Source organism: Crocodylus porosus, unplaced genomic scaffold (assembly GCF_001723895.1).
Source record: "Crocodylus porosus isolate Cpor-Errol unplaced genomic scaffold, CroPor_comp1, whole genome shotgun sequence".
Taxonomy (NCBI): domain Eukaryota; kingdom Metazoa; phylum Chordata; order Crocodylia; family Crocodylidae; genus Crocodylus; species Crocodylus porosus.
The window spans coordinates 3,817,379-3,823,585 of NW_017728951.1; the positions used below are offsets into that span (position 1 = coordinate 3,817,379).

The 6,207-nt window shown below is 37.3% G+C and overlaps 1 long non-coding RNA gene across 1 annotated transcript in view; it reads left to right on the forward strand.

Moving 5' to 3' along the window:
* Positions 1-5,630, forward strand: part of LOC109324192 — a 12,199-nt gene extending 6,569 nt beyond the window's left edge. Inside the window, exon 4 of the long non-coding RNA XR_002104872.1 lies at positions 725-5,630. This is a non-coding gene — a long non-coding RNA (uncharacterized LOC109324192). The remainder of the gene's footprint in view (positions 1-724) is intronic.
* The last annotated feature ends 577 nt before the right edge of the window (positions 5,631-6,207 follow it).

Sequence of the window (6,207 nt, forward strand, 5' to 3'; positions counted from 1 at the left end):
CCCTACTTACCAGCTGGAGTCAGCTGCAGCTCCCTGCTGCAGGCACCGGGGACTGCCCAAATCATCAAAGCTTTCTGAAGATTCAGAGAGCTTTGAATCAATTCAGGCCTTTAAATTGGTCCCCTGGTTCAATTTGGATTCGGAGGTTCAGCCACCGAATTGGGCCGAATCTCCTCTGAATCAAATCACCACCTGAAGCTTTGCACAGCCCTACTGTTTGATCCATTTGTAAACTATGCACACACCAATAATGTATTTATTCTCATTTAAATACGTAATATAAATAAAAATACACAAGTTACTTTCAAAGAAAACTTCTTAACCAGAAAATAGATCCTCATTCTACTCTGCACATGTTAAATATTTTATGTTTAAATCAAAATGGGAACATCTCTAACATGTTACAGTTACCATTGTGATGTAAAAGTTATCAGTGTATTGTATACGGTTCTCTTGTTTTCTTCTTGCATGGTTATATTTTTAATCAGGCATCTGAAACTCTTATCCAAAACAGGGCACTGTTTCCCATACAAATTACGTAGAAAAATTTCTTGATTTTTTGTATCAGTAAGTTGTTTGCTATGTTATTCGCATAATCAAGATGAGATGTTTCTAGTTTAACTAATAGTTTCTCATCTATGACAAAGAGCACACTCAAAATAAATGTTGCCACCAGTTTTAAGTAAACTTATTGTTTTGTGACTTGTGAATTTTGTCATTTCAGGGGCATTTTAACCATATTCTGGACTTCTAGAAGATAAGAGATTGCAAATCAGCAATAGTAATTTTTTTAACCTGTAGGAAAAAGGAAGTGTAAATGCTGTACAGCTGGATTTCTGTACACACCCATTCAATTAAGAGCATGGACTTAGATTTGTTATACAGGAAGATTTTTTTATATATATTTTTGGTGTACAATACCTTATTCCTTGGTTTTTACATTGGAAAAATGTTTTTAATTCGAGATTGCTTCCATCTTGATCTTTTTCCCCGGTGCCTCTCACTTAGTCAAGGTTTTCCTCCTAATCTTTATCGTGTTAGTAATGAGTAAAGAAACATGTGAAAATAGGACTGATTCAGGTTTTTTTTAAAAAAAATTACTGCTAGCCAAGCTTTTTATCCAACCCTGTAAACCCTAACTCCTGTAAAGAGTCTTGCTGGAGCATTTTCTATCCTGTTTGGATAGTTTTATAGGTACTAGTAGGGAGCATTTCTTGCACATAGATGAGGAATTTCATTTGTAGCTCAGCCTCATGGAAGGACACCTAAAGGGAGGGCTCTTTGCACAGACAGATTCTGTTCCTGTGCTTGCATTTGTTTGCATCCAGGTACTCTGTTTTTAAAACTTTCCATGTTGATGGACAATACAGTTTTACATACGCAGATGTCCTGGTGAAAGAGAAATGTTAAAAAAAAAGTTAGCAGTGTTATTTTCACAATATTCCATAGTTAAAAGTGGAATGCCATTACTTGCTCCAGGCAGTGGCCTACTCAGAACTGTCAAGGATACAACCAGCCTGCCCCTCCTTGAACCCAGCCTGTGAAGACTGATTTGCTTTCCTGTTGTTGTAGTCTGGCATGGGACAGCATTAGAATTTGGGTCTTTTAAAATGCCATAAAGCATCATAGCTTGAACATGTTATTAAGATGCACAATAAATATAATTGTTTAATAATAATTAATGTTTAATAATAAATTATTATTACTGCCACAGAGTCAGATTTTAATAATCTTCTAAAATGAATCCATAACCAAAATTCAGCTATCTACTGTTGTGCCATTAGAGTGTGAGGGCAACATGCAGTTTCAGTTGAAGGATAGGGAATCAAAAGATAGACCATTTCTTGGAAGATCAGGAGCTGGGCTAATACGTCAGAGGCAGATAGACATGACCACACTTCTTCTATAATGCATGCTCTGGTAGGTACACAGGGAGCACAAACTGTTTTAATTTGGAGGCTCTGGTTGTGCCCAGAGGCTGCTCAAGGGAGTGCTTCCTTTAAGCATCCAGGCACAATTTAGCCCCAGACAAACAACAAGGATTCTGGATCAGAGCCTTAGCTACATTCGCTGAAGGACCCAAATAGTTCATAGGACATTGTGGGCATTACAGCTTTCCACCTCCCTACTAATGGGAACAGTCAGGAGCCAGTTCAATTCCCCAAGCAATTTAAAACAGCAGCCCTAAAGCCACACTAGGCCGGCAACAGGCCTCTAAGGGCTGATATGCATCCAAGGATTATGAGAGCACAGAATGCTCAGCTGATGCCCCTCGGTGCTGCTCCCTGAGTTGTAGTGGGGAGAGTTGTGGCTGGCAAAGGGTTGGCTGTTTCTAAGAAAAAACATTTTCTTAAATAAATTGGTAGCATACAAATATAAAAAAGAAGTCAAATCTATAAAGCAGACCTACACTTTAGTGGCATGATTGCCTATCTTTTTGTTAGCACATTTCTTCCACGTCAGTGCAAGTTTTAATGATGTTAAAAAAAGAAATCCTTTCAGTGTGTGGATTTTTTTTCAAACATTTTTAAAAGATCTTCATTCATAAAAACAGTATATCTGTTAAAAGCTGGAATCTTCCCACAGCAACCTCGAAGGGTGTCTGGCTACTGCTAGCATGATTTCTCTTGAGATTGCATTTTTTCCCTGGAAATGGATGCAAGCTTTAGACCTAGCAGCAAGGGGGTATTTTCTTATTAAAAGGATAAGAATGAGTGCACAAGTTATCATCTACTGACATTGATGCTTTTAAATACATTTTTTTTAAATGGGGAAAAAAAGTTGCTCCTAACCTTACCATAGCAGAAAGAGGCATACTTTGGTAGTGATTCATTCTTGTAAAATTTCCCAAGTTTTAGTTTTAAAAATATAGATAATATTACAAGCAAAATAAAGCATGACTGGGCACAAGTTTCTCTGAAGTAATACTTCAAGTAGATGGCTAAAAGTACAAAGCCAATAGTATCTGAAAATGTAGTTATTATACAGCAACTTGAATCCTCTTATGTTTTATTAAATAAAATGCAATACGATTAATAATGAGTCTAACAGTATAACCAGAGAAAAAAATATGGCAAAAGGCACATAAAACTAAAACAGAGTATAGGACAAAAGCAGTCTTGGTTCTGCTACAGGAAAAGATTGTGAGAATGTGTTATAGCAGTTCAGCACCACCTTTTTTTAAAACACTTGGGAACATGTCTGTGTGTATTGCTAAATTAAAAACGTGTTTATATGTTAATGGGAGAAATCTGAATTTTTTCAAAATAGCTTATTGTCAGTTACCTCTTACACTCTATATGGATACTGTCTGCAATTTCTTCCTTTGCTTTAATATTGTTATTTAGAAGAAAAATCTCAGTTCATCTAGCTAAGTGATTGACAGTTACTAACTAATCTAATCCACTTTGAGAATAAACTATGTTAAGTGGACTGGAGGAAATATTTTTAACAGATTGGACAATGAAGACCTCTTAATAATTCACCACTGTCACATCTTACCTAAGAAGGGCTAAATAAGGTAAATTATTTTGGGGAAAAACTAAAAAATAGTCAACTAGTTATTACCATCTTCACCACATCCTATAATGTGTTTGCTGTAAAATAAGCAACAGCTGTATAAAAAGTTTGGTGAAGAGATTTTAGAAGATGCAAGATACAGTTTTTCTTCCATTTGTTAAAGAAAGAGTCATTAATAGGTTTCTGCTGGCACCTTGCTACTCCATCCCAGTGAGAATCATTATTGTAGCTTTTTCTTTTCCATCTTCTTTCCCAACTAATTTCTCTAATGCTTGAGTTCTGGGCTTTACCTAATTTCTTTTCTTCTTTTAGCTAAACCTTGAATACCAAAGACCACAATCCTACTGAAATTGCTGGTAATTCCAGATTATCTGGGCCCATCTACAGTTGACATTCGACTCTTATTTCATAGTCTGCAAAAGCAAAAGGGAACTAACAGTCCCCTGTGTCAGTTATCAATATGGCAGTAAACACTCTTTCTGCTTTTGATTAACAATGGTGTCTATTATGCAAATTAGATAGTTTCTTCACTACTCAAGATGAGACCAAATTTGAGAATTAAAGTAATTCACATGTGGCTCTTCCAAGCTTTGTAATGGCAACTACTGGCAAACTCTCAAGTACTATTTTTCTTAATGCAACTTACAGAAAAATGAAAAAAAAAAAAGCTTCTGGGATGTAACATTTTAGGAGGGAGGGGTAAGAATCTAGTTGTGGTGACTTCCTACTATTTATGGTGTTGAGCTCTTGAAATGCTGATGTAAAGCCCTGCAGTGAACTTGGCTACATGTTACTGATATTCTGGGAATACTCGACACAAATCCAAGTGTATTCTGTACCAGGGTGTCAAGCTTACCTTGCACCCTGGGCCATAGGCCACAATCTAGTAGTAGCTCTGGCTTTGACCCAGCACAAATAGAGGCAGTTCCAGTATAGGGCACACAACTCGGCTCCAGCTCCTGCTGCATGTCCTGTGCCACAGCCATAGTTGCTATTGCCCCTGCATGCCCCATGCCACAGTGGGGCCAGTGGCCAAAAACTGGGTCCACAGCAATGGCAACAGGCAAACCAGAGCTGTATCAGTCCCCACCCTCCTGCTGCCAATCACCTTATCCACTACAGCCCAAGGGCCATGCCCCCCACAGCATCCCATGGCCTACTAGCTGCCTTGTGAGTTAGATCTGGCCCAGCGGGCTATATGCTTGACACCCTCCTGCAAATGGTATCCTTAATCATGTGAAATGCCCAATATTGTTAAGCAGCTTTTTGTCAGCCTGCTGCTACTGCCATTGAATTCAGTGACAAATCCCTACTTACTTCACTAAGACCAAGATATTATTATCTCCTATGCATCTCTGCTGCTTCTTTCTTTGCCCATTGTCATATGACCACTGTTACTAATTATAAAGATGCCACATGACACTGTTCTCAGTAAAAGGACCACTCCAAGACATCTTCCCTTGATTTTCATGAACCAGAATATGCAAATTCCTACTGCAAAAAGCTGAGTGATGGATGTTTATATCCATATCTGGAAATTCTGGGCTGCTTTCGACTGTGTGTATATGCTAAAATAATTTTGAATGATTTTCCTACTGGAGTAGGGAACAGGTATAAACAAAGCAGCATAAAAAAAAGGAATATGAAAGCCAGTTCTTTTAATATATTTAAAAAATAACAATGGTGATTTTTTTAAAGAGTATATTGCATTTGTCACCCATTCTAGGCTTGCCATCAGTCATAATGGTCAAGTAGAAATACTGACATACATAAATGCAATACAGATTTGGACAGGTGAAAATTCTCCTGAGTAGACTTACTAAAGTTGCACTAGGACCACAAAAATTATTCTTTGAGGAATTTTCTTCACTCTATTCTATGACTAACATTTTGCTTTTATTGATAAATACTAGATGTGTGTTTTATATTTCCTAATGTTTATGCTTTTGTACACAAACACTTTTGGAGTGATGCTTTATTGACGTGTATAATACTGTTTTGGTAACTGTTTTTAATGCAGATAAACTGATACGACTATGAAGGGTTTTAATTTTGGATTTTGTAAATTGTAACTTATAAGAGCAGTACCATTAAACACCACCTTGACTTACTTCGAAGTATGAAACTGTGTATTTCTTTGTGATAGAAATATTTTTGTTTACCTAATTCAGATGTTATTTGTGTAGGCAGGTGCCATATCCCCCATCTACTGTGAGGAAGGTATGTGTAAATAGGCAGTTGCCACCAAGCAGCTGACACAGGAGAAGGCCTGTCCCTTTTTATCTTGAAGTAACTGATTTGTCTGTCCACGTCTTTAGATTCCAGGATGTAGGAAATGGGAGAATTTTTCACTCTTTGATTTGTCCCTGAAACTAAGAAAGGTGTACTGCTGAATAGCTTTCAAACTATAAAACATTTGAAACCTGAACAGTAGTCAGGCTTTAAAATTACTTTACATAATTTTACATACAAACAAAAGCAACCCTAATGTTAACAAACATATCTCCTAAGCCAGTAGACTAATTGCAGTTATCCATTTAAATGAATTGGCCAAGAGTCACATGATCAAGTCAACTGGCCAGGACCGGTCAAGTTAATTTTGGCCAAGAGTCATAATGGTAGATGGGGTGAGGGCGGGGCGGGCGGGTGCTGCTAGCTTTACATTATTTTTCATTGTTTGTGAATAGC